Source organism: Tachyglossus aculeatus, chromosome 6 (assembly GCF_015852505.1).
Source record: "Tachyglossus aculeatus isolate mTacAcu1 chromosome 6, mTacAcu1.pri, whole genome shotgun sequence".
NCBI lineage: Eukaryota > Metazoa > Chordata > Mammalia > Monotremata > Tachyglossidae > Tachyglossus > Tachyglossus aculeatus.
Window position 1 is genome coordinate 35,186,904 of NC_052071.1, and position 23,024 is coordinate 35,209,927.

Here is a 23,024-nt window from a genome sequence, read left to right on the forward strand (position 1 = left end):
AAAGCAGCGTGGCTCAGTGGAAATAGCCCGGGCTTTGGAGTCAGAAGTCATGGGTTCCAATCCCGGCTCTGCCACTTGTCAGCTGTGACACTTTGGGCAAGTCACTTCACTTCTCTGGGCCTCAGTTACCTCCATCTGTAGACTGTGAGCCCCACGTGGGACAACCTGATGATCACCTTGTATCCTCCCCAGTGCTTAGAACAGTGCTTTGCACATAGTGCTTAATAAATGCCATTATAAAAGCAAACAGTAAGTGGGTGATGCATTTGGAGTGCACACTCCTAATCCTAGGCTTGCCTCACTTGCACAGAGAGGGAGTTTTCCGGTTGCTGTTTGATGTTCTGGTTGGAAAACAAAAAGGGGACGCTCCAGCCCACCCTTCTTAATAATAATGGCACTTATTAAGCGCTTACTATGCGCAAAGCACTGTTCTAAGTGCTGGGGAGGTTACAAGGTGATCAGGTTGTCCCACGTGGGGCTCACAAGTCTTAATCCCCATTTTCCAGATGAGGTAACTGAGGCGCAGAGAAGTGACTTGCCCAAAGTCACACAGCTGACAATGGGTGGAGCTGGGATTTGAACCCATGACCTCTGACTCCAAACCCCAGGCTCTTTCCACTGAGCCACGCTGCTTCTCTGGGCCCCCTACGCTGTCTGAATCCTCTGGGGATGCGGGGCCTTCTCAGGACAACTGAGATGGGATGGAGAAACAGGCAAGAGTTCCCTACAACTGCAGGGTCTTTGATTCAGCTCATCAAACACCGATGGATTGAGCAGGTAAGTAAGGTGTCGAGACCCAAACCCCACCGCTTCGGGTCTTCTCGCCTGTCCCGCCGTCGTCCCCTGGGCCTGGAATGCCCCCAATCCCTCTGCCCCTCCGCCAAGCTAGCTCTCTTCCTCCCTTCAAGGCCCTACTGAGAGCTCACCTCCTCCAGGAGGCCTTCCCACACTCAACCCCCTCCTTCCTTCATCATCATCATCATCATCAATCGTATTTATTGAGCGCTTACTATGTGCAGAGCACTGGACTAAGCGCTTGGGAAGTCCAAATTGGCAACATATAGAGACAGTCCCTACCCAACAGTGGGCTCACAGTCTAAAAGGGGGAGACAGAGAACAAAACCAAACATACTAACAAAATAAAATAAATAGAATAGATACGTACAAATAAATTAGAGTAAAAAAATATGTACAAACATATATACATATATACAGGTGCTGTGGGGAAGGGAGGGAGATAAGATGGGGGGGATGGAGAGGGGGACGAGGGGGAGAGGAAGGAAGGGGCTCAGTCTGGGAAGGCCTCCTGGAGGAGGTGAGCTCTCAGCAGGGCCTTGAAGGGAGGAAGAGAGCGAGCTTGGCGGATGGGCAGAGGGAGGGCATTCCAGGCCCGGGGGATGACATGGGCTGGGGGTCGATGGCGGGACAGGCGAGAGCGAGGTACGGTGAGGAGATCAGCGGCGGAGGAGCGGAGGGTGCGGGCTGGGCTGGAGAAGGAGAGAAGGGAGGTGAGGTAGGAGGGGGCCAGGGGATGGACAGCCTTGAAGCCCAGGGTGAGGAGTTTCTGCCTCCTCTCCCCCTCCTCCCCCCGTCTTACCTCCTTCCCTTCCCCACAGCACCTGTATATATATATATATATATATATATATATATATATATATATATATATATATGTTTGTACATATTTATTCCTCTATTTATTTTACTTGTACATATCTATTCTATTTATTTTATTTTGTTAATATGTTTGGTTTTGTTCTCCGTCTCCCCCTTTTAGACCGTGAGCCCACTGTTGGGTAGGGACCGTCTCTAGATGTTGCCAACTTGCACTTCCCAAGCGCTTAGTCCAGTGCTCTGCACACGTTCAGCGCTCAATAAATACGATTGATTGATTGATTGATTGATTGATTGAGAAGCAACCTGGCTTAGTGGAAAGAGCCCGGGCTTGGGAGTCAGAGGTCGTGGGTTCGAATCCCGCCTCCGCCACGGATCGGCTGTGCGACTTTGGGCAGGTCACCTGGCTTCTCTGTGCCTCGGTGACCTCATCTGTCAAATGGGGATTCAGGCTGTGAGCCCCACGTGGGACAACCTGATTACCTTGTATCGCCCCCAGCGCTCAGAACAGTGGTTGGCACGCCCCCCCCCACGTCCCCCGTCACGTGCCGGGGGCGCCTCCTCACCATCCCCTTATGTCCCCCGTCACGTGCCGGCCCGCTCCTCCTCGTTCACCCCCCCTTCCGTCCCCCGTCACGTGCCGGGGACACCTCCTCGCCCCCCCCTTACGTTCCCCCGTCACGTGACGGGGGCACCTTCCCGTCCCCCTCCGTCCCCTGTCGTCATGTGCCGGCCTGCGCCTCCTCTCGCCTCCCCTTTCCGTCCCCCGTCACGTGCCGGGGACACCTCCCCGCCCCCCCTTACGTTCCCCCGTCACGTGACGGGGGCACCTTCCCGTCCCCCTCCGTCCCCTGTCGTCACGTGCCGGCCTGCGCCTCCCCTCGCCTCCCCTTTCCGTCCCCCGTCACGTGCCGACCCGCGCCTCCTCTCGCCCCTCCTTTCCGTCCCCCCGTCACGTGCCGGGGGCGCCCCCTCAGGCTCCCCCTTCCGCCCCCCGCCGACCCGCGCCCTCTCGCCCCTCCTTTCCGCCCCCCGTCACGTGCCGGCCCGCGCCTCCTCACCAGCCCCTTCCGTCCCCCGTCTCGTGTTGGGGGGGGCGCCTCTTCGGGCTTCCCCCCTGCGCCCTGTCACCCCCCCCTTCCGCCCCCCGGTCACGTGCCGGGGGCGCCTCCTCCCCGGCCCCATCTGTCCCCGGTCACGTGCCGGCCCGCGCCTCCTCGCTCCTGCCCCGTCACGCGCCGGGGGGCGCCCCCTCCGCGTCCCCCCGTCACGTGCCGGGGGCGCCTCCTCGGGCTCCCCCTTCCGTCCCCCGTCACGTGCCGACCCGCGCCCTCTGGCGCTCCCCCGCTTTCCGTCCCCCGTCACGTGCCGGGGGCGCCCCCTCTCCCTCACTTCCGCCCTCCCGGTCACGTGCCGGGGGCGCCCCCCTCAGGCCCTCCCTCCCTCCCGCCCGTCCGTCCCCCCCTCAGGCCCGTCGCCGGTGCGCGTCAGGGCGGGCGCGAGTCTCCGTTCCCCCCCCGGCTCCGCCTGAGAGCGGGGGGCGGACTTCCGTTTCCGGGCGCCCCGGCCGCGGGACCCGGAGGAGGCGGCCGCCGCCGTGTGCCGTGTGGGTGTCCGTCCCCCCCCCGGTGTCCCCCGGTGTCCCCCCGTCAGCCCCGATGGAGCCGCTGCCGTAGTCCCGGCCCCCCGGAGCCTCGCCGGACCCCCGGAGCCCCAAACGGTGAGACCGACGCCCGACCCCCGCCGGACCCCCTCCTTCCCTCAGTCCTATTTACGGAGCGCTCACTGTGTGCGGAGCACTGGGCTGAGCGCTTGGGAAGGACAAGCTCCTTCATTCATTCATTCATATTTACGGAGCGCTCACTGTGTGCGGAGCACTGGGCTGAGCGCTTGGGAAGGACAAGCCCCTTCATTCATTCATTCATTCATATTTACGGAGCGCTCACTGTGTGCGGAGCACTGGGCTGAGCGCTTGGGAAGGACAAGCCCCTTCATTCATTCAGTCATTCATATTTATGGAGCGCTCACTGTGTGCGGAGCACTGGACTAAGCGCTTGGGAAGGACAGGCCCCTTCATTCATTCATTCATATTTACGGAGCGCTCACTGTGTGCGGAGCACTGGGCTGAGCGCTTGGGAAGGACAAGCTCCTTCATTCAGTCATTCATATTTACGGAGCGCTCACTGTGTGCGGAGCACTGGGCTGAGCGCTTGGGAAGGACAAGCCCCTTCATTCAGTCATTCATTCATATTTATGGAGCGCTCACTGTGTGCGGAGCACTGGACTAAGCGCTTGGGAAGGACAGGCCCCTTCATTCATTCATTCATATTTACGGAGCGCTCACTGTGTGCGGAGCACTGGGCTAAGCGCTTGGGAAGGACAGGCTCCTTCATTCATTCATTCATATTTACGGAGCGCCGACTGTGTGCGGAGCACTGGACTAAGCGCTTGGGAAGGACAAGCCCCTTCATTCATTCATTCAGTCGTATTTATGAAGCGCCTACTGTGTGCGGAGCACTGGACTAAGCGCTTGAGAAGGGCAAGCCCCTTCATTCAGTCATTCAATCCTATTGGAGCAGTGCTTTGCACATAGTAAGCGCTTAATAAATGCCATTATTATTATTATTTTTATTATTATTTACGGAGCGCCGACTGTGTGCGGAGCACTGGACTGAGCGCTTGGGAAGGACAAGCTCCTTCATTCAGTCATTCAATCCTATTGGAACAGTGCTTTGCACATAGTAAGCGCTTAATAAATGCCATTATTATTATTATTATTTTTATTATTATTTACGGAGCGCTCACTGTGTGCGGAGCACTGGGCTGAGCGCTTGGGAAGGACAAGCCCCTTCATTCATTCATTCGGTCGTATCTATTGAGCGCTGACTGTGCGGCGCACTGGACTAAGCGCTTGGGAAGGGCAAGCCCCTTCATTCAGTCATTCAATTCTATTGTAGCAGTGCTTTGCACATAGTAAGCGCTTAATAAATGCCATTATTATTATTATTTTTATTATTATTTACGGAGCGCCGACTGCGTGCGGAGCACTGGACTAAGCGCTTGGGAAGGACAAGCCCCTTCATTCAGTCATTCGGTCGTATTTACGGAGCGCCGACTGTGTGCGGAGCACTGGACTAAGCGCTTGGGAAGGACAAGCCCCTTCATTCAGTCATTCAATCCTATTGGAACAGTGCTTTGCACATAGTAAGCGCTTAATAAATGCCATTATTATTATTATTATTACTACTTACGGAGCGCTTACTGTGTGCGGAGCACTGGACTGAGCGCTTGGGAAGGACAAGCCCCTTCATTCATTCATTCATTCAGTCGTATTTATGGAGCTCTGACTGTGTGCGGAGCACTGGGCTAAGCGCTTGGGAAGCACAAGCCCCTTCATTCAGTCATTCAATCCTATTAGAACAGTGCTTTGCACATAGTAAGCGCTTAATAAATGCCATTATTATTATTATTTTTATTATCATTTACGGAGCGCTGACTGTGTGCGGAGCACTGGACTGAGCGCTTGGGAACTACAAGCCCCTTCATTCATTCATTCATTCAGTCGTATTTATGGAGCGCCGACTGCGTGCGGAGCACTGGACTAAGCGCTTGGGAAGGACAAGCCCCTTCATTCATTCATTCATTCATTCAGTCGTATTTATGGAGCGCCGACTGCGTGCGGAGCACTGGACTGAGCGCTTGGGAAGGACAAGCCCCTTCATTCAGTCATTCAATCCTATTGGAACAGTGCTTTGCACATAGTAAGCGCTTAATAAATGCCATTATTATTATTATTTTTACTACTTACGGAGCGCCGACTGTGTGCGGAGCACTGGACTGAGCGCTTGGGAAGGACAAGCCCCTTCATTCATTCATTCATTCATTCAGTCGTATTTATGGAGCGCCTACTGTGTGCGGAGCACTGGACTGAGCGCTTGGGAAGGACAAGCCCCTTCATTCATTCATTCAGTCGTATTTATGAAGCGCCTACTGTGTGCGGAGCACTGGACTAAGCGCTTGGGAAGGACAAGCCCCTTCATTCATTCATTCAGTCGTATTTATGGAGCGCCTACTGTGTGCGGAGCACTGGACTAAGCGCTTGGGAAGGACAAGCCCCTTCATTCAGTCATTCAATCCTATTGGAGCAGTGCTTTGCACATAGTAAGCGCTTAATAAATGCCATTATTATTATTATTATTTTTATTATCATTTACGGAGCGCCGACTGTGTGCGGAGCACTGGACTGAGCGCTTGGGAACTACAAGCCCCTTCATTCATTCATTCATTCATTCAGTCGTATTTATGGAGCGCCTACTGCGTGCGGAGCACTGGACTGAGCGCTTGGGAAATCCAAGCCCATTCATTCATTCAGTTGTATTTATGGAGCGCCTACTGTGTGCGGAGCACTGGACTAAGCGCTTGGGAAGGACAAGCCCCTTCATTCATTCAGTCGTATTTATGGAACGCCTACTGTGTGCGGAGCACTGGACTAAGCGCTTGGGAAGCTCCTTCATTCATTCATTCATTCAATCCTATTAGAACAGTGCTCCAGCGCTTACTGCGTGCGGAGCTCTGGACTGTGCGCTTGGGAGCTACAAGCCCCTTCATTCATTCAATCAATCAATCAATCAATCGTATTTATTGAGCGCTTACTGTGTGCAGAGCACTGTACTAAGCGCTTGGGAAGTACAAATTGGCATCACATAGAGACAGTCCCTACCCAACAGTGGGCTCACAGTCTAAAAGGGGGAGACGGAGAACAGAACCAAACATACCAACAAAATAAAATAAGTAGGATAGAAATGTACAAGTAAAATAAATAAATAAATAGAGTAATAAATATGTACAGCCATATATACATCTATACAGGTGCTGTGGGGAAGGGAAGGAGGTAAGACGGGGGGATGGAGAGGGGGACGAGGGGGAGAGGAAAGAAGGGGCTCAGTCTGGGAAGGCCTCCTTCATTCAGTCGTATTTATGGAGCGCCGACTGTGAGCCCACTGTTGGGTAGGGACCGTCTCTAGATGTTGCCAATTTGTCCTTCCCAAGCGCTTAGTCCAGTGCTCAGCACACAGTAAGCGCTCAACAAATACAGTTGATGATGATGACTGTGTGCGGAGCTCTGGACTGAGCGCTTGGGAAGTCCAAGCCCCTTCATTCATTCATTCAGTCGTATTTATGGAGCACCGACTGTGAGCCCGCTGTTGGGCAGGGACCGTCTCTATATGTTGCCAACTTGTCCTTCCCAAGCGCTTAGTCCAGTGCTCTGCACACAGTAAGCGCTCAATAAATACGATTGAATGAATGGGCTTGTCCTTCCCAAGCGTTTAGTCCAGTGCTCTGCACGCAGTAAGCGCTCAATAAATACGGTTGATGATGGTGATGACTGTGTGCGGAGCTCTGGACTAAGCGCTTGGGAAGTCCAAGCCCCTTCATTCATTCATTCAGTCGTATTTATGGAGCGCCGACTGTGTGCAGAGCACTGGACTAAGCGCTTGGGAAGGACAAGCCCCTTCATTCATTCAGTCGTATTTATGGAGCGCCGACTGCGTGCAGAGCTCTGGACTAAGCGCTTGGGAAGGACAAGCCCCTTCACTCAGCCATTCAATCGTATTTACGGAGCGCCGACGGCGTGCAGAGCTCTGGACTAAGCGCTTGGGAAGGACAAGCCCCTTCACTCAGCCATTCAATCGTATTTATGGAGCGCTGACTGCATGCGGAGCACTGGACTAAGCGCTTGGGAAGTCCAAGCCCCTTCATTCATTCATTCAGTCGTATTTATGGAGCGCTTACTGGGTGCGGAGCACTGGACTAAGCACTTGGGGAAGTCCAAGCCCCTTCATTCAGTCATAGAACAGTGCTTTGCACATAGTAAGCGCTTAATAAATACCATTATTATTATTATTATTATTATTATTATTATTATTTATGGAGCGCTTACTGTGTGCGGAGCACTGGACTAAGCGCTTGGGAAGGACAAGCCCCTTCATTCAGTCATTCAATCCTATTAGAACAGTGCTCCAGCGCTTAGAGCAGTGCTTTGCACATAGTAAGCGCTTAATAAATGCCATTATTATTTACGGAGCGCTTACTGGGTGCGGAGCACTGGACTAAGCGCTTGGGAAGGACAAGCCCCTTCATTCAGTCGTACTTACGGAGCGCTTACTGTGTGCAGAGCACTGGACTAAGCGCTTGGGAAGGACAAGCCCCTTCATTCAGCCATTCAATCGTATTTATGGAGCGCTGACTGTGTGCGAAGCACTGGGCTAAGCGCTGGGGAAGGACAAGCCCCTTCATTCAGTCATTCAATGGTATTTATGGAGCACCGACTGGGTGCGGAGCACTGGACTAAGCGCTTGGGAAGGACAAGCCCCTTCACTCATTCATTCAGTCGTATTTATGGAGCGCCGACTGTGTGCAGAGCACTGAACTAAGCGCTTGGGAAGGACAAGCCCCTTCATTCATTCATTCAGTCACATTTATTGCGCGCTGACTGTGTGCAGAGCACTGGACTAAGCGCTTGGGAAGTCCAAGTTGGCAACATCTAGAGACGGTCCCTGCCCAACAGTGGGCTCACAGTCGAGAAGGGGGAGACAGAGAATCAATCAATCAATCGTATTTATTGAGCGCTTACTGTGTGCAGAGCGCTGGACTAAGCGCTTGGGAAGTACAACTTGGCAACACATAGAGAGACGGTCCCTACCCAACAGCAGGCTCATAATAATAATAATAATGATGGCATTTGTTAAGCGCTTACTATGTGCAAAGCACTGTTCTAAGCGTGATCAGATTGTCCCACGTGGGGCTCCCAGTCTTCATCCCATTTTACAGGTGAGGGAACTGAGGCCCAGAGAAATAAAGTGACTTGCCCTGAGTCACACCTTGCTCATCACCTTGGACACCCCGCCCACCAGCGCTCGCGACACTGCTTCCCACACAGTCAGCGCTTAACAAATACCACCCTTATCACTGGTATTATTATCATCGGAGAGGCAGAGAGGTCGTGGGTTCGAATCCCGCCTCCTCCCCTGGTCACCTGGGTGACTTTGGGCAAGTCACTTCTCTGGGCCTCAGTTCCCTCCTCTGTAAAACGGGGATGAAGACTGGGAGCCCCCCATGGGACAACCTGATTACTTTGTATCCCCCCCGCGCTTAGAACAGTGCTTCGCACAGAGTAAGCGCCTAACAAATACTAGCATAATTGTTATTATTGTCAGCTGGGTGACTTTGGGCAAGTCATTTCTCTGGGCCTCAGTTCCCTCCTCCATAAAATGGGGATGAAGACTGGGAGTCCCATGTGGAACAACCTGATTACCTTGTAATACCCTCACTCAGCGCTTAGAACAGTGCTTCGCACAGGGTAAGCGCCAAATACCAACATTATTGTTGTTATTATCAGCTGGGTGACTTTGGGCAAGTCCCTTCTCTGGGCCTCAGTTCCCTCCTCCATAAAATGGGGATGAAGACTGGGAGTCCCATGTGGAACAACCTGATTACTTTGTAATACCCTCACCCAGCACTTAGAACAGTGCTTTGCACAGGGTAAGCACCAAATACCAACATTATTGTTGTCATTGTCAGCTGGGTGACTTTGGGCAAGTCCCTTCTCTGGGCCTCAGTTCCCTCCTCCGTAAAATGGGGGTGAAGACTGGGAGTCCCATGTGGAACAACCTGATTACTTTGTAATACCCTCACCCAGCACTTAGAACAGTGCTTTGCACAGGGTAAGCACCAAATACCAGCATTATTGTTGTTATTGTCAGCTGGGTGACTTTGGGCAAGTCACTTCTCTGGGCCTCAGTTCCCTCCTCCGTAAAATGGGGGTGAAGACTGGGAGTCCCATGTGGAACAACCTAATTACCTTGTATCTCCCCCCCCAGCGCTTAGAACAATGCTTCACACATAGTAAGCACTAAACAAATACGAGCATTATTGTTATTATTGTCAGGTGGGTGACTTTGGGCAAGTCACTTCTCTGGGCCTCAGTTCCCTCTTCCATAAAACGGGGATGAAGACTGGGCGTCATTTATTCATTCAATCGTGTTTATCGAGCGCTTACTGTGGGCAGAGTACTGTACTGAGTGCTTGGGAATACTACTACTAATAATAATGATGGCATTTATTAAGCGCTTACTATGTGCAAAGCACTGTCCTAAGCGCTGGGGAGGTTACGAGGTGATCAGGTTGTCCCACGGGGGGCTCACAGTCTTCATCCCCATTTTACAGATGAGGGAACTGAAGTCCAAGTTGGCAACATCTAGAGACGGTCCCTACCCAAAAGTCGAGAAGGGGAAGACAGAGTCCCATGTGGAACAACCTGATTACCTTGTATCCCCCCCCCCCATGCTTAGAACAGTGCTTCGCACAGAGTAAGTGCCGAACAAATACCAGCATTATTGTTGTTATTGTCAGCTGGGTGACTTTGGGCAAGTCACTTCTCTGGGCCTCAGTTCCCTCCTCTGTAAAACGGGGGGTGAAGACTGGGAGCCCCCCATGGGGCAACCTGATTACCTTGTATCCCCCCAGCGCTTAGAACAGTGCTTCGCACAGAGTAAGCGCCGAACAAATACCAGCATTATTGTTGTTATTGTCAACTGGGTGACTTTGGGCAAGTCACTTCTCTGGGCCTCGGTTCCCTCCTCCGTAAAACGGGGATGAAGACTGGGAGCCCCCCATGGGACAGCCTGATTGCTTTGTATCCCCCCAGCGCTTAGAACAGAGCTTCGTACATAGTAAGCGCCGAACAAATACCAGCATTATTATTATTATTATTGTCAGCTAGGTGACTTTGGGCCCCAGTTCCCTCCTCCGTAAAATGGGGATGAAGACTGGGAGTCCCATGTGGAACAACCTGATTACCTTGTATCCCTCCAGCGCTTAGAGCAGTGCTTCATACATAGTAAGCGCCGAACAAATACCAGCATTATTGTTATTATTGTCAGCTGGGTGACTTTGGGCAAGTCACTTCTCTGGGCCCCAGTTCCCTCCTCCGTAAAATGGTGATGAAGACTGGGAGTCCCATGTGGAACAACCTGATTACCTTGTATCCCTCCAGCACTTACAACAGTGCTTCGCACAGAGTAAGCGCCGAACAAATACCAGCATTACTGTTGTTGTTGTCAGCTGGGTGACTTTGGGCAAGTCACTTCTCTGGGCCTCAGTTCCCTCCTCCGTAAAACGAGGGTGAAGACTGGGAGCCCCCCATGGGGCAACCTGATTACTTTGTATCCCCCCAGCGCTTAGAACAGAGCTTCGTACATAGTAAGCGCCGAACAAATACCAGCATTACTGTTATTATTGTCAGCTGGGTGACTTTGGGCCCCAGTTCCCTCCTCCGTAAAATGGGGATGAAGACTGGGAGTCCCATGTGGAACAACCTGATGACCTTGTATTCCTCCAGCGCTTAGAACAGTGCTTCGTACATAGTAAGCGCCGAACAAATACCAGCATTATTGTTATTATTGTCAGCGGGGTGACTTTGGGCAAGTCACTTCTCCGGGCCTCAGTTCCCTCATCCATAAAACGGGGGTGAAGACTGGGAGTCCCATGTGGAACAACCTGATTACCTTGTATCCCCCCCCCCCCGCAGCGCTTAGAGCAGTGCTTCGCACAGAGTAAGCGCCGAACAAATACCGACATTATTGTTATTATTGTTAGCTGGGTGACTTTGGGCAAGTCACTTCTCTGGGCCTCAGTTCCCTCATCTGGAAAATGGGGATGAAGACTGGGAGCCCCCCGTGGGAAAACCTGATCACCTTGTAAGCTCCTCAGTGCTTAGAAGTGCTTGGCACTGAGTAAGCGCTTAATAAATGCCATTGTTATTATTATTATAGCTACAGTATTTGCTAAGCGCCTACTCTGTTCCGAGCCTCTGCGGGGTGGCGGGGATTGAGGGGCCCGGGAGCCGACCAGCCCTGAGCTAAGCGTTGGAGGGATGTCGATCGATCCTATTTAATAATAATGATGGCGTTTGTTAAGCGCTTACTATGTGCCGAGCACCGTTCTAAGCGCTGGAGAGGATATAAGGTGATCGGGTTGTCCCACCTGGGGCTCAGTCTTCATCCCCATTTTACTGATGAGGGAACTGAGGCCCAGAGAAGTGAAGTGACTTGCCCAAAGTCACACAGCTGACAATTGGCGGAGCCGGGATTTGTAACCATGACCTCCGACTCCCAAGCCCGGGCTCTTTCCACTGAGCCGCGCTGCTTCTCTTTTATTGAGCGTCCTCCGCACTGTACTGAGCGCTTGGGAGAGTCCGCCACGGCAGAATTTATTGAGCACTTAGTGTGTGCAGAGAACTGTCCTAAGCGCTTGGGAAGGACAAACCGGCAACAGGTAGAGACGGACCCTACCCAACAAGGGGCTCACAGTCTAGAAGGGGGAGACAGAAAACAAAACAGTCGTATTTATTGAGCGCTTAGTGTGTGCAGAGCACTGTCCTAAGCGCTTGGGAAGGACAAATCGGCGACAGAGACGGTCCCTACCCAGCAACGGGCTCACAGTCTAGAAGGGGGAGACAGACAACAAAACAGTCGTATTTATTGAGCGCTTAGTGTGTGCAGAGCACTGTCCTAAGCGCTTGGGAAGTACAAATCGGCGACAGAGACGGTCCCTACCCAGCAACGGGCTCACAGTCTAGAAGGGCACGACAGACAACAAAACGATTGTATTTATTGAGCGCTTATTGTGTGCAGAGCACTGTCCTAAGCGCTTGGGAAGGACAAATCGGCGACGGAGACGGTCCCTACCCAGCAACAGGCTCACAGTCTAGAAGGGAGAGACAGACAACAAAGTGATCGTATTTATTGAGTGCTTGGTGTGTGCAGAGCACTGTCCTAAGCGCTTGGGAAGTACAAATCGGCAACAGAGACGGTCCCTACCCAGCAACGGGCTCACAGCCTAGAAGGGCGCGACAGACAACAAAACGATCGTATTTATTGAGCGCTTATTGTGTGCAGAGCACTGTCCTAAGCGCTTGGGAAGGACAAATCGGCGACAGAGACGGTCCCTACCCAGCAACGGGCTCACAGTCTAGAAGGGGGAGACAGACAACAAAACGATCGTATTTATTGAGCCCTTATTGTGTGCAGAGCACTGTCCTAAGCGCTTGGGAAGGACAAACAGGCAACATAGAGACAGGACCCACCCAGCAAGGGGTTCCCAGTCTAGAAGGGGGAGACAGACAACAAAACAATCGTATTTATTAAGCACTTAGTGTGTGCAGAGCACTGTCCTAAGCGCTTGGGAAGGACAAACCGGCAACATATAGAGACGGCCCCTACTCAGCAACGGGCTCACAGTCTAGAAGGGCGGGACAGACAACAAAACGATCGTATTTATTGAGCGCTTATTGTGTGCAGAGCACTGTCCTAAGCGCTTGGGAAGATAGAGACTGTCCTTACCCAACCGCGGGCACAGACGCCGGGTGTCTCCTTGGAGGGGCCTCCGCGGCCCGGCCGAATCAGCCCCGTAGCCCAGCTGGGGTGTGGGCCACCTGGCTGGCATTGTCCCCGGCCCAGAGAGGCGCGGAAGGCCACCAGGCTCAGGGCCCGGCGACCTCAGGAGGGGTAACAGCCCAGGAAGAGGTGGTTCAATCAGTCAGTCGTATTTATTGAGCGCTTACTGTGTGCAGAGCACTGGACTAAGCGCTTGGGAAGGACAAGCTGGTTCCTCTTGGTTGGGCGTTGCAGCCAGCCAGGGGATAAAGAGGCGGCAAGACACCGGGCTGCACTGAGAGGTCAGCTTGGATGAACTCCCGGGAAAAATGTGGAAAAACAAAGCCCGGTGGCCCTGCCTTGGGGAGGCCGTCGTCTCCAAAAAGCCTAAGGAGAATTGGGTGTTTGCGAGCCTGGTGTCGCAGGGAGAGAGAATTACATCTGCGTTTTCCCTGTTGTCGCTTTTACTCTTCCCTCCCCCACCTCCCCCCCGCCCTGGAACCACCCGGGCAGAGCTGGGCTTTCTGCTTTACCGATCTTGAAAAGAGCAGTGGGTTGTTTTGGTTTCCGTGAGTAATCAAGGTTAATACTGGAGGGGGCCGCGAGCGAGGGTTTCGATCCTCCACCCGCTCCCCGGGCCCGGCCGAGCCTAAAACCGGAGGTTGCCGGCGATTCTAGACCGTGAGCCCGTTGTTGGGTAGGGACCGTCTCCGTATGTTGCCAACTTGGACTTCCCAAGCGCTTAGTACAGTGCTCTGCAGACAGGAAGCGCTCAATAAATACGATTGAACGAATGAATGAATTCACCGGTGTCCCGTAGAGTTTAAAATCATTTGAAGGCGGTACCTGCTGGTGCCCACCTTGATCATTTAATGGGAGCGTAAACATTTCACCCCCAGGGGCATTCCCAAGTTGGATGTCTCCTTGGGGGCATTACTTTCATTCAGTCGTATTTCTTGAGCGCTTACTGTGTGCAGAGCACTGTACTAAGCGCTTGGGAAGTACAAGTTGGCAACGTATAGAGACGGTCCCCACCCAGCAGTGGGCTCACAGTCTAGAAGACGGCATTAGTTTTCCAGGCTGGGCAGGGGCCTGCAGAGCTCCTCGCCCTGGGAATGGGAAAGCCTTGGGTAAGGAGGAGGTTTGGAGAGGGAAATTGGAGCAACGGAGCGGGGAGCCGGGAGATCTTGGTAGAAGGTGATCTGGGGTCGTCCAGATCTTTGAATAATGATGGCATTTTGTTTTTTTTGTTAAGCGCTTACTATGTGCAGAGCACCGTTCTAAGCGCTGGGGGGGGATACAAGGTGATCAAGTTGCCCCATGTGGGGCTCCCAATCTTAATCCCCATTTTACAGATGAGGTAACTGAGGCTCAGAGAAGTTAAATGACTTGCCCAAGGTCACACAGCAGTCACGTGGTGGAGTCAGGATTCAAACCCATGACCTCTGACTCCAAAGCCCGGGCTCTTTCCACTGAGCCAGGCTGCTTCTCTAGGAGAGAGGTTTGTAATAATATTAATAATAATAATAATGGTATTTGTTAAATGCTTACTATGTACCAAGCACCGTGCTAAGCGCTGGGGGAGATACAAGGTAGTTAGGTTATCCCCCGTGGAGCTCACAGTCTTAATCCCCATTTTACAGGTGAGGTGAGTGAGGCCCAGAGAAGCGAAGTGACCTGCCCAAGATGTCACAGCAGACGAGTGGCAGGGCCGGGATTCGAACCCCATAACCCCCGACTCCCTTCTCCACAGCACCTGTAAATATGTATATATGTTTGTACATATTTGTTACTGTATTTATTTTACTTGTACATATCTATCCTATTTATTTTATTTCGTTAGGATGTTTGGTTTTGTTCTCCGTCTTCCCCTTTTAGACTGTGAGCCCACTGTTGGGTAGGGACCGTCTCTAGATGTTGCCAACTTGGACTTCCCAAGCGCTTAGTCCAGTGCTCTGCACTCAGTAAGCGCTCAATAAATACGATCGATGATGATGATGACTCCCAAGCCCGGGCTCTTTCCACTGTGCCACGCTGCTGCTTTGTAGAGGAAAGAGGTTGGGTCGATGGTGGGTGGTTCTCCTGGAAACCAGGGAGAAATGAAGATAAGCCAGCGATGGCGAGGGGCTTTTGAACGGTGGAGTCAGATGGACTCTCGTCCTTACGGTACTTACCTCATTCCTCAGGTGAGACAGATGCCCTTTGTTCCCGTCTGGGATTAGGACAACCTCGGCCTCTCGGCTCATCTCCTGGGTTCCCTGGTGAAAGCGCGGGTCTGGAACTCAAGCCTTCCGTGGCACAGGAAAGTCGAAGCCCATCCTTCCCTCCTACAGCGTGGCGGAGTGGCTAGAGCCCGGGCTTGGGAATCAGAAGGCCAATCAATCAATCAATCAATCGTATTTCTTGCGCGCTTACTGTGTGCAATCAATCAATCGTATTTATTGAGCGCTTACTGTGTGCAGAGCGCTGGACTAAGCGCTTGGGAAGTCCAAGTTGGCATCATCTAGAGACGGTCCCTACCCAACAGCGGGCTCACAGTCTAGAAGGGGGAGACGGACAACAAAACCAAACATATTAACAAAGTAAAATAATTAGAATATGTACAAATAGAGTAATAAAGACGTACAAACATATCTACAGGTTATACATGTACACGCAGCTGTGTGACTCTGGGTAAGTCACTTCACTTCTCTGGGCCTCAGTGACCTCATCTGGAAAACGGGGATGGAGACCGTGACCGCCCAACGTGGGACAACCTTGTAAGCTCCCCAACGGTTAGAACGGCGCTTTGCACATAGTAAGCGCTTAACAAATGCCATCGTTATGATTATTAATGAAGGCTGGGGAGGGGACGGGGGGTGGCAGAGCACCGTACTGAGCGCGGGCTCTAATCCCGGCTCCGCCACCCGTCTGCTGTGTGGCCCTGGGCGAGCCGCTCGCTTCTCTGTGCCTCAGTTAAGTCACCTGCAAAACGGAGATTGAGACTCCGAGGGCCACACGGGACGGGGATCGTGTCCCGTCCGATTTCCTTATATCCACCCCAGCGCCGCGTGTACCGGCATATAGTAGGCACTTAAATACCACAGTTGTTATTAAATGATAATGTTAACGGCAACTGTGGTGTGGTTAATCGCTTTTTGACAAGCACAGTAGGAATCGCTTGGGCAGATGGGACGGTCCCAGTCCCACAAGGCGATCGCAGTGTAAGATGGGGAAACCGAGGCACAGGGAAGCTGTGACTTGCCCAGGTGGCAGAGCGGGGATCAGAAGCCAGGTCCTCTGGGCTCTTTCCACCCGACCAGGCTGCTTGTAAAAGATTGGCCTCCTCCTGAGGACACAGGTCTCCTGTTTAGCAGAGTATCGAACCAGAGGGCTTGGCTTTTCTGCCCGAGTAGGGGGGCCGGGGCCATGAGCTTGTACTTCCCAAGCGCTTAGTCCAGTGCTCTGCACACAGTAAGCGCTCAATAAATACGATTGATGATAATGATGATGAGCCCAGTGTGCTGTAGCTGAACTCAGCCCCTCTAGAGCCGAAGATAATAATAATAATAATAATGTTGGCATTTGTTAAGCGCTTACTATGTGCAAAGCACTGTTCTTTTACACTTCAATCAATCAATCAATCGTATTTATCGAGCGCTTACTGTGTGCAGAGCGCTGGACTAAGCGCTTGGGAAGTCCAGGTTGGCAACGTATAGAGACGGTCCCTACCCAACCGTGGGTTCACAGCCTAGAAGGGGGGAGACAGAGAACCAAACCAAACATATTAACAAAATAAAATAAATAGAATAGATATGTACAAGTAAAATAAATAAATAAGTAGAGTAATAAATATGTACAAACATATATACAGGAGCAGGGAAGTCAGGCAGACGGGAGTCCTGCCCTCAAGGAGTTTACAGCCTGGGCGAGGGGCTGAGGAAGACAGACGTTAAAAGAAATTTCAAATGGGGGAAGCTGAAAAGTATAAGGAGATGGGGCTGGGGGTGAAGAAGTTAATAATAATAATAATAATAATAATAATAATGCCCGCTGTTGGGTAGGGACTGTCTCTATGTGTTGCCGATTTGTACTTCCCAAGCGCTTAGTCCAGTGCTCTGCACATAGTAAGCGCTCAATAAATCCGATTGATTGATTGTTAAGCGCTTACTATGTGCAGAGCACTATTCTAAGCGCTGGGGGGGATGCAAGGTGATCAAGTTGCCCCACGTGGGGCTCACAGTCTTAATCCCCATTTTACAGATGAGGGAACTGAGGCTCAGAGAAGTTAAGTGGCTTGCCCAAGGTCGCACAGCAGTCATGTGGCGGAGTCGGGATTCGAACCCATGACCTCTGACTCCAAAGCCCGTGCTCTTTCCACTGAGCCACGCTGAAGTTGTTACCCAAGTGCATAGGTGACACAGAAGGGAGGAGGAATAGGATGGGGAAATGGGATAGTCCCATCCCGGCTCCACCGATTGCCAGCTGTGTGACTTTGGGCAAGTCACTTCACTTCTCTGGGCCTCAGTTCCCTCATCTGTATAATGGGGATTAAGACTGTGAGCCCCCCGTGGGACAACCTCATCACCTTGTAACCTCCCCAGCGCTTAGAACAGTGCTTTGCACATAGTAAGCGCTTAATAAATGCTGTCATTATTATTATTATTATCATTATAGTCAGGGAAGCTTGCTGTCCTCTAGGTTGAAAAGCAGCGTGGCTCAGTGGAAAGACCCCAGGCTCAGGAGTCAGTGGTCACGGGTTCAAATCCCTGCTCCGCCAATTTTCAGCTGTGTGACTTTGGGCAAGTCACTTCACTTCTCTGTGCCTCAGTTACCTCATCTGTATAATGGGGATTAAGACTGTAAGCCCCCCGTGGGACAACCTGATTGCCTTGTAACCTCCCCAGCGCTCAGAACAGTGCTTTGCACGTAGTAAGCGCGTAATACATGCCATCATTATTATTATTATCATAGTCAGGGAAGCTTGCTGTCCTCTAGGTTGAGAAGCAGCGTGGCTCAGTGGAAAGAGCCCGAGCTTGGGAGTCAGAGGTCACGGGTTCAAATCCTGGCTCCGCCAATTGTCAGCTGTGTGACTTTGGGCAAGTCACTTCACTTCTCTGGGCCTCAGTTCCCTCATCTGTAAAGTGGGGATTAAGACTGCGAGCCCCCTGTGGGACAACCTGATCACCTTGTAACCTCCCCAGCGCTTAGAACAGTGCTTTGCACTTAGTAAGCGCTTAATAAATGCCATCATTATTATTATTATCATTATAGTCAGGGAATCTTGCTGTCCTCTAGGTTGAGAAGCAGTGTGGTTCAGTGGAAAGACCCCGGGTTTGGGAGTCAGAGGTCACGGGTTCAAATCCTGGCTCCGCCACTTGTCAGCTGTGTGACTTTGGGCAAGTCACTTCACTGGTTCCCAGTTTCCTCATCTGTAAAGTGGGGATTAAGACTGCGAGCCCCCCGTGGGACCACCTGATCACCTTGTAACCTCCCCAGCGCTCAGAACGGCGCTTTGCACATAGTAAGCGCTTAATAAACGCCATTATTTTTATTATTATTGTAAGGTCCTTGTGGGCAGGGGACCTTGTCTGCCAACTCTGTTATATCGTACTCTCCTGATCGCCTTGTAATCTCCCCAGCGCTTAGAACGGTGCTTTGCACATAGTAAGCGCTTAATAAATGCCATCATTATTATTATTATTATTATTGTAGTGCTGTGCACACTGAAAGCCCTCGATAAATAAGATCGATTGGAAGGTCTCTTGGAAGAGGTGTGACTGCGAAATGGGGAGAGTGGTCGGACTGTCGGATATGAAGGGGGGCGAGAGGGTGGGGAGGCCCCAGGCCAGAGGCAGGACGGGGACGAGGGGTCGACGGTGACCCCTCGTCCCCGTCTTTTAGTCTTTTAGACTGTGAGCCCACTGTTGGGTAGGGACTGTCTCTAGATGTTGCCAATTTGTACTCCCCAAGCGCTTAGTACAGTGCTCTGCACATAGTAAGCGCTCAATAAATACGATTAAATACGATTGATGATGACGGCGAGACAGGTGGGAGCAGGGTACAGTGAGTAGCTTGGCATTAGAGGAGTGACCGGTGAAATAAGGAAAGAGCCGATCGAGTGCCTTTAAAGCCGAAGGTGAGGAGTTTCTGGGTGAGGCCAAGAGGGATGGACATTCATTCATTCATTTGCATTTATTGAGCGCTTACTGCGCGCGGAGCACTGTACCAAGCGCTTGGGAAGTCCAAGTCGGCAACATCTAGAGACGGCCCCCGCCCAACAGCGGGCTCACAGTCTAGAAGGGGGAGGCGGACAACGAAAAAAAAACGTGTAGACAGGTGTCAAAATCGTCAGAAAAAATAGAATTATAGCTAGTTCCCCGGCTCTAAACTAATATTCATTCAGTCGAATTTATTGAGCACTTCATCATCAATCGTATTTATTGAGTGCTTACTGTGTGCAGAGCACTTGGCTAAGCGCTTGCAAAGTACCTAAGATGCATGATGTACAACATAGACGAACGGGGAGAGGTGCAAAATGGTTATAACTTGTAAATTATGATCAAAAGCAGCACTTACTGGACAACACTGGGGGCTTTTCAGGCCCCGGGGAGCTGCTTACAGAACGTTTTTTTAGGAAGGCGAGTGAAGGGGGAGAGTAAGGGGGTGAGCAAGAGGTTGGCAGGGTACAGTTGAGAAGGAGCATGGCCTAGTGGATAATAATAATAATGATGATGGCATTTATTAAGCGCTTACTATGTGCAAAGCACTGTTCTAAGCGCTGGGGAGGTTACAAGGTGATCAGGTTGTCCCACGTGGGGCTCCCAGGCTTCATCCCCGTTTGACAGGCCTGGAATGCCCCCGGGCCTGGAATGCCCTCCCTCTGCCCATCCGCCAAGCTAGCTCTCTTCCTCCCTTCAAGGCCCTGCTGAGAGCTCACCTCCTCCAGGAGGCCTTCCCAGATTGAGCCCCTTCTTTCCTCTCCCCCTCGTCCCCCTCTCCATCCCCCCGCCTTACCGCCTTCCCCTCCCCACAACACCTGTATATATGTATATATGGTTGTACATATTTATTACTCTGTTTATTTATTTATTTATTTATTTTACTTGTACATTTCTATCCTACTTATTTTATTTTGTTGGTATGTTTGGTTCTGTTCTCTGTCTCCCCCTTTTAGACTGTGAGCCCACTATCGGGTAGGGACTGTCTCTATGTGATGCCAATTTGTACTTCCCAAGCGCTTAGTACAGTGCTCTGCACATAGTAAGCGCTCAATAAATACGATTGATTGATTGATTGACAGATGAGGGAACTGAGGCCCAGAGAAGTGAAGCGACTTGCCCAAAGTCACCCAGCTGACGAGTGGCGGAGCCGGGATAGAGCCTGGGCTTGGGAGTCAGAAAGACCTGGGTTCTGATCTTGCTTCTGCCACTTGGCTGCTGTGTGCACTTGGGCAAGTCACTTCACTTCTCAGCTCCCTCATCTGTAAAATGGAGATTGACTGTGAGCCCTATAATAATAATAATGATGATGATGGCATTTATTAAGCGCTTACTATGTGCAAAGCACTGTTCTAAGCGGTTTGAGAAGCGGCGTGGCTCAATGGAAAGAGCCCGGGCTTTGGAGTCGGAGGTCATGGGTTCGAATTCCAGCTCCACCACATCATCAATCGTATTGAGCGCTTACTATGTGCAGAGTCTGCTGTGTGACCTTGGGCAAGTCACTTCACTTCTCTGAGCCTCAGTTCCCTCATCTGCAAAATGGGGGTGATGACTGTGAGCCCCACGTGGGACAACCTGATCACCTTGTATCCCCTTTAGCGCTTAGAACAGTGCTTTGCACATAGTAAGCGCTTAACAAATGCCATCATCATCATCATTTGTTGAGCGCTTACTATGTACAAAGCACTGTTCTAAGCGCTGGGGAGGATACAAGGAACAGGGCCTTGTGGAACAGGGCCTGTGTCCAACCTGATTATCCAACCCCAGCGCTTAGCACAGTGCCTGGCACATAGTAAGCACTTAACAAACACTACAGTTATTATTACAGTAAGGAAGGGAGCTTGGAATAATAATAATAATAATAATGGTATTTGTTAAGCGCTTACTATGTGCAAAGCACTGTTCTAAGCACTGGGGGGAATCAGGTTGTCCCACATGGGGCTCACAGTCTTAATCCCCATTTTGCAGGTGATGTAGACTGTGAGCTCCTCGTAGGTGGGGATTGTGTCTACCAATTCCCTTGTTTGGTTTTTTCCCAAGCGCTCAGTACAGTCCTCAGAACACTTCCCAAGCGCTTAGTACAGTGCTCTGCACACAGTAAGCGCTCAATAAATACGATTGAATGAATGAATAAATACCATTGATCGATGTAGTGGGGGGCTGGAGTGTAAAGTGATGATGATGATGACAGTTATTAAGCGCTTACTATGTGCAAAGCACCGTTCTAAGCGCTGGGGTTGGATAATCGGGTTGGTGAAGAGAGTTGATATGTAAAGTGGGGAATGCTTGTAAGAAGCTTCAGTGGGGTTTTTGCTTAATGTGAGAAAGCGCTCAGTAAATACCATCGATTGAGCGGTTGACCGGATGGCCCGGCGTTGCTGGTTTTTGAGTCTCAGAGCCAGAGCACAGGCCTTTGCCAGCTGGGTGACTTTGGGCAAGTCACTTCACTTCTCTGTGCCTCAGTTCCCTCATCTGTAAAATGGGGGTTAAGACTGTGAGCCCCCCGTGGGACAACCTGATCACCTTGTAACCTCCCCAGCGCTTAGAACAGTGCTTTGCACATAGTAAGCGCTTAATAAATGCCATCATTATTATTATAGTCAGAGAAGCTTGCTGTCCTCTAGGTTGAGAAGCAGCGTGGCTTAATAAACGCCATCATTATTATTATTATTAGGCGTCAGGGGGAGAGGGAGCGGCGGGGGGAGGCCAGAGGCAGGGAGGCCCACGGGGTGGCCACGTTATGATCCCGGGAAGCAGCAAGGCCGAGTGAATGGCACATAGTAAGCGCTTAACAAACAAATGCCGTAGTTACCAAGCAGCGTGGCTCTGGAAAGAGCCCTGGCTTCGGAGTCAGAGGTCATGGGTTCAAATCCCGGCTCTGCCAACTGTCAGCTGTGTGACTTTGAGCAAGTAATAATAATAATAATAATGTTGGCATTTGTTAAGCGCTTACTATGTGCAAAGCACTGTTCTAAGCGCTTGGGGGGGATACAAAGTGATCAGGTTGTCTCACGTGGGGCTCACAGTCTTAATCCCCATTTTACAGATGAGGGAACTGAGGCTCAGAGAAGTTAAGTGACTTTTAGACTGTGAGCCCACTGTTGGGTAGGGACTGTCTCTATATGTTGCCAATTTGTACTTCCCAAGCGCTTAGTACAGTGCTCTGCACATAGTAAGCGCTCAATAAATACGATTGATTGATTGATTGATTGCCCAAGGTCACACAGCAGACATGTGGTGGAGCCGGGATTCGAACCCATGACCTCTGACTCCAAAGCCCGGGCTCTTCCCCCTGAGCCACGCAGCTGCTGCTAAAGTCACTTCACTTCTCTGGGCCTCAGTTCCTTCATCTGTAAAATGGGGATTAATGTGAGCCCCCCGTGGGATAACCTGATCGCCTTGTAACCTCCCTAGTGCTTAGAACAGTGCTTGGCACATAGTAAGCGCTTAATAAATGCTATTATTATTATTATTATTATTGTTATTATTAAGCCCAGGCCTGAAAGAAGGAGCCAGGTTCTAATCCCGGCTCTGCCACTTGTCTGCTCTGTTGACCTTGGACAAGTCATTTCACTTCTGGCCTTAGTTGCCTCATCTGTAGAATGAGGATTAAGACTGTGAGCCCCTTGTGGGCAGGGACTTTGTCCAACCTGATTAGCTTATGTCTGCCCCAGGATTTAGAGCAGTGCTTGACACATAGTAAGCACATAAAAAAATCACGCTGCTCGGATAAGCAGCACGACTTAGTGGAAAGACTATGGGCTTGGGAGTCAGA

The 23,024-nt window shown here is 51.3% G+C and overlaps 1 protein-coding gene across 1 annotated transcript in view; it reads left to right on the forward strand.

The window, feature by feature from the left end:
- Positions 1–3,274: 3,274 nt before the first annotated feature.
- The window catches only part of MBD1 (methyl-CpG binding domain protein 1), a 46,831-nt gene continuing 27,081 nt past the window's right edge, over positions 3,275–23,024 (forward strand). Inside the window, exon 1 of the mRNA XM_038748062.1 lies at positions 3,275–3,334. The gene's annotated coding sequence lies outside the window, so the exon portion shown is untranslated. The remainder of the gene's footprint in view (positions 3,335–23,024) is intronic.